A 12,317-nucleotide genomic window follows, 5' to 3' on the forward strand; every position below is an offset into this window, starting at 1 on the left:
GGAACAAGAAAAGCTTTTGAGTCTTATAACCTTCTGGGGGCTTGGCATTCTGCAATTTGGTTGCAGCAGCTGAACTAAAAATTAATTGTACTTATTTGCTATTGATTTGCTAAGGTAAAATCTAGCATCGAGTTTAGGTCTAGGTGAATATGGTTTGTTTGCCTGGCATTTCATCAGATGAATAGCTATACCCTTTTAGCCATACTGTAGAACCTATTTCATGTTTATGTTTTGTAAATTGAGATTAAGTACCATCCTGAATGAAATACGTGACTAAAACTCATAAACTGCATCTGTGTTTAGTAAAGCAATCACCAAATTAGAATAATGGATTTATGTCAGTTGTCAAATGGAGTTAACTCTGAAAGTGCTGTCCATGAGTGCACTTGGATTACAATAAAGGGCTTTCTGTTTAACAGTTACTGAGAGGAGCTAATTTATCAGGCGAAATGTCTGAACTTAGGTCTTGTGATACCATAAAATTATATAGCCGAGAGTGTTTGTGGTTTGGGGAAACGTGTCCTTTTATTCTCTGTAAAAATGCATTCAGGCTATTTAGGGATTCCAAAAGGAAAAAAAAATACTTCTAATTTTAAAATGTTACATGCTGGTAAGTGCTTTTTACTCATAAGTGAAATATTTAGCTAGTGGGACTTCTGTGTCTGGTCTTCTCTGGCTTTGGTGCTTTTTCCTCTCCCTACATTTCTGTGCATTTACAGTTGCTGTCTGTGTGAGCAAACTAGGAGCGAAAAGAAGGAAGGGATTCTGTGAGCAGCAGTGTTCTGAATTCATTGTCATAGTGGAAAGTGAGCAGGCATTCAAGGATAGTTAGACCTTTATTAGGCTTTTAAAGGAAAGCAAACAATATAGCAGTGATGAGAGTTACTTGTAAAAGTACAGTGCTAATTAACTGTCTCTGAAAGCGGAGCTAGGAAAAGCTAACTTGGTATTATAAGCTGTCAGAGTAAACATTGTTTAATAGGTAGAGTTTAGAGTTGCAGACCTGCAAATGGGCACACTGCAGATGGAAATTAATACGTTTACCTGAGAACTTTTGTCTTCATGGAAGTTTAGCCTAATGACTCAATCCTGCATGCAGATCCATCAATGCACAAAGCTATGTACCTTGTAAAAAGCAGTGGCAGTGCTTTCTGCGTACGTTCGCAGTAGCTGATTTTACAAGATAGGCAGTGACAAGCCACCACATAGCTGAATGGGATCAAGCCCCTAGGGAAGTCTAGTCTCCCATCAGTGTGCAGGGACTTCATGTGTTACTACTTGTACCTTCAGTGGCAGTTTCTCATGTATATTCATCCTCATATAAAGGGACAGATTTTTTTCTGAGGATGTATAATCAGAAAAAAAGAACCTGTAAATGTTTCACTGATTTATAGTGGGCATTTTTATTCTGTAATGCCAGTTTTGTTGAATTTCTGGCATTGGCATTGCACCTCTTTTTCTCCTTTCAAATTTTTTCTACGTGTTCTTCCAAGCTCCTTTGATGGTTCAGATCTGTTTAACTGCGTTTTGGATCAAAATGAAATTGAGGAACTTGTCCAACAAAAATGGAAGTCTTGGATGTAGCGTGGTATCATAAATGTTATCTTGTGACTTAACTGAAGTAAATTTAAGTGTAAATGGTAGATGACTTTCAACATGGATTTGTCATTAAAAAATAAAATAAAAAGTGTTCCTTATGAAATGGCAGAAAACTAGGAGGCTGAAGGCGAGCTAACTTGATCTGTTTGAGCCCAGAATGCAGGATCTGAATTGCAGATCATTTCTCTCAGTTTGGCATTTGCTAACTCTGCCCTACTAGATTTTAAATGAGTGATTAATATAAATAGCAGCATTTTACTGATGTTCCAGTAGATGTTGCTGGAGAGCAAAGCAAAGATTATTTGATAGAGGAAAAGAAATGCAGTGAGATTACAAAAGCCAAAGAAAAATCTCAAGGTAAATGGTTATACAGGCTGTTGGTAGTTTAATAATATGAGACCAATACATTTTTGCATCATCATCTTAGATTCTATTCAGTCTGAAGAAGTACATGTACTGAAATTGTTAAACTCATCATAACTGTGCTCTTTTATAGGTTTGTAGTTTTTACTTACCACTTTTAACATTTTATCTCTAGTACTGCTGTTGTTTCACGTGTGTATTTTCTCAGATGAAGGGCTGAAAGATTATCCCTCAAAGCGTTACCTTTTTTTAAAAAGTTCACAAACTACAAAAGCTCAATTATAAGTTAAGAAATGAAATACATCAGATCTCAAAAATAGTAGAATTCCAATGCAGCAAAGTTGCTTTCTGTTGAACAGCAAGAGGTTACCAAATCAACACATAATGCGATTAAAAGAAAAAAAAAAAAGAAAAAACGTGAAAAAAAAAGTGAATTAGTACATTATCTTTCTTAATTATGAACAATAATGACTTAACATCTTTATTTCTATATGGCTAAATTCTGAGAGAAATCCTCTGATGAGGCTCACATTAATAAACTGAAGTAGAGTAACTAATGGCAAATGAGAGGACAGAAAGCTGTGATGTCCTATTCTGAAACTACTGTGTTATTAATTAATAAGATAAAATGATAAAGCAGTCCCAAAGGAGTGGAGGATTGTAGTATACAGGCGCTAACTGATGCAATTTCAGGCAACCACTGACCTCTATCTGTGGGAATATTTATTTTTGAAGACGATCATCAACCATATATGATTTCGAATTCAAAACGATAATGTGTGTTGTGTTGTTTTTTTAATGCTAGCTTTTCAAGTAAAGTAGGATAAATACACAAAACTTGGTCTAGTCATAACTAGCATGTGATTTCTCTGCATTCATCTGGTTTGTGTATCTATTTGTACTGTAGCTAAACAAGGAAAGCAAAAATTAGTTGAAGATCTTTTCAAGATTAGCTTTTGTTTTTAGAATTAACCTTACTGTGAAGCACTGGAGGAGCATGGCTTCATTTATTTTATTTACTTTGAAAAAAATAAATAAATAAATAACGGTTTCTACTTGTAACTGGGAAAAAATGCTGATAGAAAAATGTGTTGCCAATCTCTACAGTCATCTCCCATCTCAATTAGGTTGTAGATTATTTATTACAGTTTGGTTTTAATATTTTGTTTGCTGTTATTTTTGTTACTCTCTCCCTCCCCACCCCCCCCCCCCCCCAAGAGGCATGCACCAAACTTTCTTCAATCTGACAAGAATTCGGATGATGTGTTTTTTTCCATTCATTAACATTTTGTGTAATGTGTTGCTGAGTACTGAGTTTGGGCATGCACACAACTGTGTACATACTAAGGTTAATTCCTTAATCTTTAGAAAACTGTTTGCATACTCCATATGTTGAAGAATAAAATCCCACTGTGTCTCATGAGTATGGTTTCGGAAGCATCCATGTCTATATGCATTTATTGAATTTATAAATGCATCTATATTCATGTATTGAATTGTCACGTGTAGGGTTTTTTTCATTTTTGCTTAGGTTTAGAAGTTTGTAGGGTTTTAGAGTAAATTAGAATTGATATTGAACCTTGTGCATCTCAGCTGGGCATGGGCACAAATTCATAAGCCCTTCTACATATGCTTATTTTCCAGTTCTATGTCATTCACAAAAAATAAACCTGCCTGTTATCAGTGAGAGAGTATTACCAGAATTATGTTTTTACCTTCCCTACTTTGGTTTACTTTCAGACTTGTCAGTTCAGTGAAATGGTACGTAATTCAGCTTAAAAGATCGTAATATGTCATCAGTTTTCAAAGAGAATTCCCTGTTGAAAACATTGGCAAATTCATTTTAAAGGCTTATGACACAATATAGCCCCAAGGAATAAACTTTTATCTTGGTATTTCTCAGCTCTCAAAGTCAGGAAGAGAAAAGCAAGCCTACTTTTACAGTGGAATTCTGTTTACAAATACACTAGGAAAAGCTCAGGATATCTGAACAGGGTAAATAATTCTGGACCCAGTCCAGTCTACTGCCACATTTCTCAGTAGAAGCAGTATTGGCTATCTATGTTTGTCCATGGATGCATGTGTATATGTAAACAAAGACACAAGTCTGAATCTATGTATTTTAATTTAAGCCTACTTCAAATTTAAACATACATAGCTACTCTCGCATAATTGGAGTGCAGGATGAATGGATGTCTGCGAGTTCACAGTAAGTTAGTGAGATATAAAGCCACTGTGTACATAAGAAAAGGTACAGCAGGTAATATTAATGAAATGACTTATCTAGGAAGATTGTTTCAAAATGCATCTATATAATTTGTTCCATTTGTGTGGTACTACATTAAAGGTTGACATAAGGTGAGTCAAAAAATAAAGGATTTGGCAATGAAGTTGTCTTAAAGATGTTACTTCTAAAAGAAAAGACACGAATGTGTATATTTTTCTTATTTCTGCTGAAGCAACTCCTGAGTAACTTAAAGGAGTGGATGTAGTTCCTCTTCTAGCTGTATTTTGTAAAATCTGTTTAGTTAACACAGTTCTTACTATCAGTGTGCATGCAGCTTTTGAAAGATAAGAGAACTCAGTACTATCTATAGCTTAGAATAGTTTTAAGAAAATTCAACTCATAGCTCATAGCTGATTCCAAATCTAATAATGTTTGTATTATCATTTGCAATATGATTACAACAGTGCAAAGCTTTTGTATTAAAAAAATGAAAATCTATCCTCCCCCACTCAAAATATATATATATATATCTAAAAAGCTTTGTAAAGTAGGACATTTTTTCAGATCCTTCACCTAAACATATCTTTGTGGCATCCCAGGGGATAACATGATGAAAAGGTGTTGTACGGTGGTCCTTCTCTATACAACACAAGCAGTATTGGAAAAAATCTTGTACATTTCTGAGGTATTTTGATGTGACACTCAATACAAAGTGTTTTCAGTTGGAAGATAGCCTTTTATATTTCATATGTTCATTTTGCATGTACTTGCGTTAACTCTTTTTCTTACACTTGCCCACAAAGTATTACTAAGCAGTGGCTCATAACAATGTCAATTCTGCTAACATTATTGTGGAGGAACATATAGTCTTTTCTGTTCCCCTCAGTTCTCTTTGCTATTGGATTAATGCCTGTTCTGAATAGGTTTTAGCTGACAAATCCAACTCCTTCAGCCCTTTCTGTTTCATCTAAATGTCAAACCAAACACAGGCATGTACAGGTTTTTTCCTTGGCAGCAAAATGGAGACAAGGAATCTGCTGCAAGATGGTATCATTTGGAGGTGGGGGGGAATTGTTGGTGCTGAGCTGAGAGATTTTTATACTCTCCATACGTACAATAATTACTTCTTTCCACTAACTGGGAACTTACAGTTTTGTGGTTCTCCCTCTTTGGCTGTTATTCATTCTTAATGAAACCTGGATTATTTCAATATTTATATTGATACTTGCAGCTGAATTGTGTACATCCTGGGGAAAGAAGACAGTGGTGTGTCTGGGCTAGAAGGACACAGGTGAAAGAAAAAAATAGCAAGAGATTCTTCGTATCTAGAAAATACAAGAAAAAACACCTAAGAACAATCTGTGATTAGAGTGAGAACTGTGGCATCAAATACTACATAGAGATTTCTCTAAGGCTGATCTATTGTGACGTTGCTCTAGTATGTGTACGTGCACATAAATAATGTATACGTACCATACATATATACATACAGTCTCTAGAGGTCAGTAGAATGTAAGGAATGGGCAGATGTTCAGTTTCTAATATCAGACGTGGAGATGCAGCCTATCAGTTGTTGCTACCTAGCAAAGATGAATATGTTGCTAATGAAATTTGAAAGTGAAGTAATTAATCAGAGTTAATAAAGAGCTGAATGAAAGAGAATCATGTCTGTCTTGTTGCGGAAATGAGTGTAAATTATTTGTTTGGGGCAAATTCCTGATAAATGCTCATTTACGTTGTAAGAAACTTGACAGAAATCCAAACCATGATTATTGTATTATAGCTGATTATATTGTGTTGCCTTTCTACCTTTTCTGAGAGGATTTTAGAATGACTGTAACAACAATTAAAACACTTTTTGTGACAGCATATGTCAAATGCTAAGCAAACCAGGAATGCAGAACGAGCAATGTGTTTCCCTTCCATGTTTACCCAGCCACCCTTGGTCAGCCTTAACAAATTAATTGTTTTAGTCTTGTTCACCTTCTTCTAAAAGGAAATCTTCTGAAGGAACTGATCACTTCTGGCTAAAGGTTTTATCTTCTTTTTAAGAACTGTTTTGATAGTTTCTTGCAGAAAGCTGCAAGTTTTTTTTTTTTTTTAATATCCTTTGACTTGATTTTTTTTTTTTTTTTTTTTTTTTGGAGAAACTAAGCAGAAGTGAAGCTTTTATCTCTGGAGGAGTTACTTCGAATTTTAATTTATGCTGCAAGGGAAAAGGAGTTTTATGTTTCTGGTAGTGCTTTATACATCTAACATCAAAATTATAAACAACTATAGTTCTTTTGTGCAAAAGAATAGAAGAGAAAGGCAGGAAGGGATGTGGCTGATGAAATGTGAGTTAAACTGGCAGGGTCCTTTCAAGGAGTACTGCATTAGAGCAGGCAAGCAGTTCTTGTGCTTATTTCACTATTGTTATGGCTTGAGTGCAGAAATGTTAATTGTATAGTAAAAAAAAATAATAGTTTTCAGTGTAAAGTGTTCTGAAGAATAAAAGTATGTGATCTGAATGAAAAAGTAGAGGTTTAAATAGATTTACCTATTTTTGAACATACACAAGATTGTCCTCTTTTATTTCCTTGTTTTTACTAGCATTGTATGTTTCCTCATCTTTGTTAGAAACATTCAGACTCAAACACTTGGAAAACTTACTCTTATGAAGCATTAATTCACCAACCACATGAAATGCTTCGCATTTAGTCCATAAAGAAAACACAATAGTTCTTAAAAAGTGGAACTGGTCAGTGTGTTACATACCCATACCAGTTACACAAATGATCGTGAGGCAACGTAGGTCCATTTAAGGCACTGATGCATGCCAAAATGTACTAATGTAGCTTTAGCGTTTTAGTTACAATTGTAGAATTCTTCAAGTTGGGAAAGACCTCTGTGATCATCTAGACCACCCTTATTTGCAGCAGTGTGGTTGCACGGGGCTTTTGGTTGCACCTCTGAAGGTGCTGTTGCTGCCTACCCATGCTAACTATACTGGGAAAAGAAATCTGAATCCAGAGTCAGGCTGAGTTACAGTCACATGCAGATACTGATCTATAAGTAGTGTAGCTAGACAAATGTATCTGTGTACACAGGTATTCAGGATTGTTTTGTAGGTTCTTTGATTTTCTCTTCATAAAAGCAATTCATGTGGCATTTGATACCTTTCTTCTGTTCATGCTGTAATTCTTTTCTGTATTGTAAAATATTGATAGCATACAATTCCTGTCCTAGAATTTAGTTAAGTTACTGATTCCGTTTTTACTTGCCTTCCAGTTAATTCTGTTAGTTTGCCTGGAAGCTATGCTTCAAAAATCTCTGCAATATCTCTTGATACTCTGGAAGGCATCTTTCAAAATAGTTTATGAAATTCTTTTTTCGTAGCAAGCTAAACATAGTTAATGCATGCAGAAATCTTTCTTCTTTTACATCCCCCGGTGTTCTTTGAGTATACTCAACATTTTCTCTACGAATTCTCGTGGTAAAGCACTGTGCTTTCCCTCCATTGCACAAAAAAGTGCAGTCAGTTTGGCTTTCAACCATGGCATTCCTGTTAGTTCTTTCTTACTCTTTTACAAGGAATGACATTTTTTGGTATGTTTTTGAGTGATCTGAGGAGTTCCCAGGCCAAGACAGTACCTCTTTGAGGCATGGGGCAAGATGACATTTCTAGAAAGGAAGCTAGGCTAAACTGAGTTTCCCTTGGACACCTGGCTGACTTCTGAGAGGAATGTAGTAGGTAATTAATGTCTGAAGAACACTGTATTGGGGAATACCTGCTTCTTTTCTGTTTTAAGCACAAAGAAACTAGTATGGCCCCTCAGAATTTTGTATTGTGGCCTTTAACATGGAGTTGTGTTATGTGCTGGAATTAGTTCTGAAGAGCGTTTGGCTGTATCAGTGCATCAGTAACACCGAAGACCAACTGAAGCTGATATTAGCAAAAGAGATGCTCTGTAAATGGACGTTTATTGAAGTTGAAAGATGTGACAAAAAAGAACTATTAAAAACAAATGGTTAAGAAACAGTTATTTCCTCAGTTTGAGGTGACTGTGGGCTTGGTTGATATTTTATGTATGTATATTTGCTTTTGCTTACCTGTTCCTGCATTTGTATGATTATGAGCTCTCCATCAATAAATGATTATTACATAGCAGCGGTGTTCCATAGTTTTAGGTACAGTGATACTGGGCCTAAGAAAGCATTCAGCCCGTGCACCTTTAAACAATGCATACAGTGGTGTTTTGAAAGGATAGTTAAGAGAACAGTGGGCAGAATCAGGCAGGTATTTTACACCCTGCACTTCAAGGAATGTTATTGGAGAACGATGGGTGCTTTTGAATCCACAGCCTAGTAGACAAGCCATTTTATCGGTAATTGTATTAATAAATTGTGTGGTATTTAGGACTGGGGAGGACTTGATTTCATGACTTTGTCTTTTCTAGTTCTGTGTTCACTGTTCTCTGTGACAAGAGGTGTGCATTTAGAAAACAGGATGAAAGTGCTCACCTGCAAAAACAAACACTTCCGAACTTTGAGAGAATTGTGTGCAAACTTGCATAACCGTGACAGCTGATGTAAAGAATTCAGAAATGACAGTAATAACTAGTATCAGAGTAAAATTACAAATTATTTCAATTTAAGTGGCTTCATTTTTCTACGTGCATTTTAAAGTGTCACCATAAGCTGATGACTTCGTCTTGAACGCATTCTGCTGTCTTGACAGTTGTTGTGGATTTGTTAGTACTAAATCAGTAATTGTTGGCTTTGAAGAGAGATCCAACATCTTCAGCAAGAGCTTATTAACTGTAAAATATGGATTGCCTTTACCCTAACGGCCTCTGAATCCTATTACCATCCCATTACAGAGTGGGGGATTTTAGTAACTCTGCTGTTGTTTCCAGTGGGCAGCGAGTGCAATGTGGAAGGGCAGGGGTTAATGCAATTCATCTCCTGTAATTGTGAGTCCTCTAGCAGTCCCTGGGACTCTCTTCCTTAATGCGGGGAGTGCAGCTGCGATCAGACATCCCCAAAATTCCACGCCCCCCCCAAAAAAAAAAACAAAAACAAACCAACCACCCTGAAATTGCCTTCATTACCTACACTTTGTAAACAGAATAGAAATGAATAAGTTGATAAATAAGCAAGTGCCAAGTAGGCTGCAGTCTAGAAGGTGTTTTCAATTGCTATCATTATGCCAAGAGGTATATTGAAATACCTCTTCAGTCAATATCATTATATTTTTAATTACTTAATTGCATTGATACTGTAATACTCTAATTGGTTTCCAAAAACATGAAAGCACCTTATTCCTTTCCTCTTCAACGTACAGTGTGAAAAGTGTCAACGAAACTGTAAAGCAAACAAACAAAAGGAAAATGAGCGGTGTGAGTCGTTCAGTGAAACTCGTGTACGTGGAATGGAAGCTGCTTGGGTCGGTCTGCCTGAACTGCCTCCAGAGGTAGTGCATCTCTTCAAGGGGTGGCTTCCTCAAAGCTTCACAGCAGAGGAGAACATGGAGTGCTAAGACTTACTGGTGGGGAGGGGGTCAGGTCAGTAGGTAACTTCCAGCACCTGCTATGATTGTTTGCAGGTGTTTTTTTTTTTTTTTTTTTGGGGGGGGGGGTGTCATTTATTTGTTTGTTTACTTTTTTTAAAAAAAACTTTTTTTTGACAGATGAATTCCAAATGCTAGAGGCAACTTGCTTCTGGTTTTGAATAGGATCAAAAAGGGAAAGACTTCAACAGATATTGCTGGATAACTTGAGAGGGTGTTGTCAGTGTAACTTGTAGGATAAACAATATCTGAAATACCGATGTGTGTGCCCTAATGAGTTGGAATTAGTGTGATTCATGAAGTCTCTAGCTAAGACTTTTCTTTTTAAATAATAACAACGGTAATTGTTCCTCAAGGCAATTACTTTGCTTTTTAAGAATCATATAAAAAATACTCGTAAGGGTTCCAGTTCTCACTTCATGCTTTCTTTGGTGTTTTGTTTGCTTCTGTTATAGTGTTGCCGATAAATAGAACTGTTCACTGTATTGTGAATAGCTAGGGTCCTGCAATCAAGTAGTAGGAAGGGCTAGAGAAGGGTCTAGTACAAGATGGATTATTTTGTTCTCTGAGCAGAAATCAGTTCTGGTCATGTTAGTTATGTCCTATCTGTATTTAATAACGCCTCATATATCTTTAGTAACAGAACCTCAGAAAGCAAAAGAGAGACATCTTTAAAGTAGTCTGAATTTCAAACACTACTGTATAAATATAAAGTGATTTATTTCTTCAGTATTATTTGTTAGGCTTGTGGAGCCTTGCAGTTGTTACATGTGTGCTTGCTCACATTTTGCAATGAAGCTTGAAGTCACATGCTGTGAAACTCACACCTAGATAACCTCACTTAAAACATAAAGTGAAATTAGGACACAATGACCCTGTTTCTTGATTGTGGAGTAAATACATTTTCTTCTCTTTTACAAGAAGCAGTGGAATTTAAATGCCTTCCAGTATGTTATACAAGTAGGTCAGTGTTACTGCTGGAACCTGATCAATTTGTCAGCAAACCACTTTCCCTGAAGCCACTTCTTGATTTAGATTGGGTAGGGTCCATACATCTCAGTAGGTCAAGGTCTGGTTGTGTTAAGTACTGAAATATGTGGGAAAGGTATGATCCATGTGTTGGTGTGTTAGCAAGCTAATTGTAACCTCCTTACATAACAATGTAGTATCTGAGTAGTTGGAAGGTTTTCTTCTTGCTCCCAAGCAGTGTGAAAGAAGAGGCTGCTTAGAGAAATCAGCTTTAGAAAATAGCTTTGTTGGACTGAATCTCAGATGGAATCTGTTCTAATCAACAGGACCTAGATGATAATGATAGAATGAGGCAGTATATAATACATTTTTATATTTAAATTTTGTACTAACTTCATGATTTTGCTACATCCTTTTGAAATGTACTTAGTGTTTTTTGTTTGTTTGTTTGTTTAATTTTTACTAAGTAAAAGTACTGGTACGGTTCCTAATTAATGTGTATACTTTTCAGGTACAGAAGCGATAGAAGTCAAGAAACAAGGTTTGGTGACACAGGCGTTGCCAAGAAAAATAATTTTAATAATGAAATTATAATGAAGGACAATATTACCGGAGCTTTGCTCAGTCTTGTGTCAGCAAGGTTGATGTGTGTGATGACCATCACAAGAGTAAGCAGGGTTTGATAGTGTGCTGTGCAGGTGCGTAGCGTAGTGCATGTGAAACTGAATAAGTAGAGTGAAACAGGAACCTTTGAAGACAGATTGTTTTATTATTTTGGGGGAATATAATAACCAGTAATTTGTGAGTTATCTCACTGCTGTTATGTTTGGGCCTTTTAGCTTCATTCAGTTTGATTAAAGCTATTTTGTTAAGGTAACAGTTTGGCTCAGCCACCGTGCTCTCTGGCTGGTGATGGATCAGTATCAGTGACATGGTTTAATTACCTCCTATGTTTAAACCAGGTTTTACTTTGAAACCCCTGTTTCATACAGGACTGTGTTTTGCAGTGCTACAGCTTGTTAGGAATGTAGCTGGTAGAAGGCCTTTTTTACAGGAGGCTTGTTACAACTTTGTTGTTTCAAAGCTACACCACTGTAATTTTATTCATAAGTTTCTAAACTGCTGTTCGAGAACATACTGTATTTTGGAAAGTGCTTACAGGGATTGTATGTTTTTCTTTTCAAATGCAAGTTTTATTTTCATTTAAATACATTATACATCGTGATTAAACTTAAACTCGCTTTTTTTTAAAAAAAAAAAAGCTTTAAAATAATTGTATTTTCTCAGTTTGATTAAAAGCTTACCTTGTACATTAAGTACGAACAGTAATTTGCTATCAAGATCAAATCGCATAAACATTTGACATATGTCAGGAAGGTGGGGGCGGGCAAACAAGCAAATAAAATGTCTGTGCCAAAGAGCGGCATTTTACATTGACAAACAACATCAGTCTCTTAACCCAAATGAAATTATGGGAGAGCTGAACCTAATAAAGCATGCAGCATTTTCATTTTAATCTGTAAAACAAAAATGCAGTGCTAGGGGAAACACTCAAGGGAGGTAGAAATACCTAAACGTGGAGGATTTCCTAGCCAGGAATGAAAGAAC

At 36.1% G+C, this 12,317-nt stretch overlaps 1 protein-coding gene across 12 annotated transcripts in view; it reads left to right on the forward strand.

The window, feature by feature from the left end:
- The window catches only part of TENM2 (teneurin transmembrane protein 2), an 823,338-nt gene that overhangs the window by 472,359 nt on the left and 338,662 nt on the right, over positions 1-12,317 (forward strand). The window lies entirely within an intron of this gene.

Source organism: Oxyura jamaicensis, chromosome 13 (genome assembly GCF_011077185.1).
Source record: "Oxyura jamaicensis isolate SHBP4307 breed ruddy duck chromosome 13, BPBGC_Ojam_1.0, whole genome shotgun sequence".
NCBI classification, from domain to species: domain Eukaryota; kingdom Metazoa; phylum Chordata; class Aves; order Anseriformes; family Anatidae; genus Oxyura; species Oxyura jamaicensis.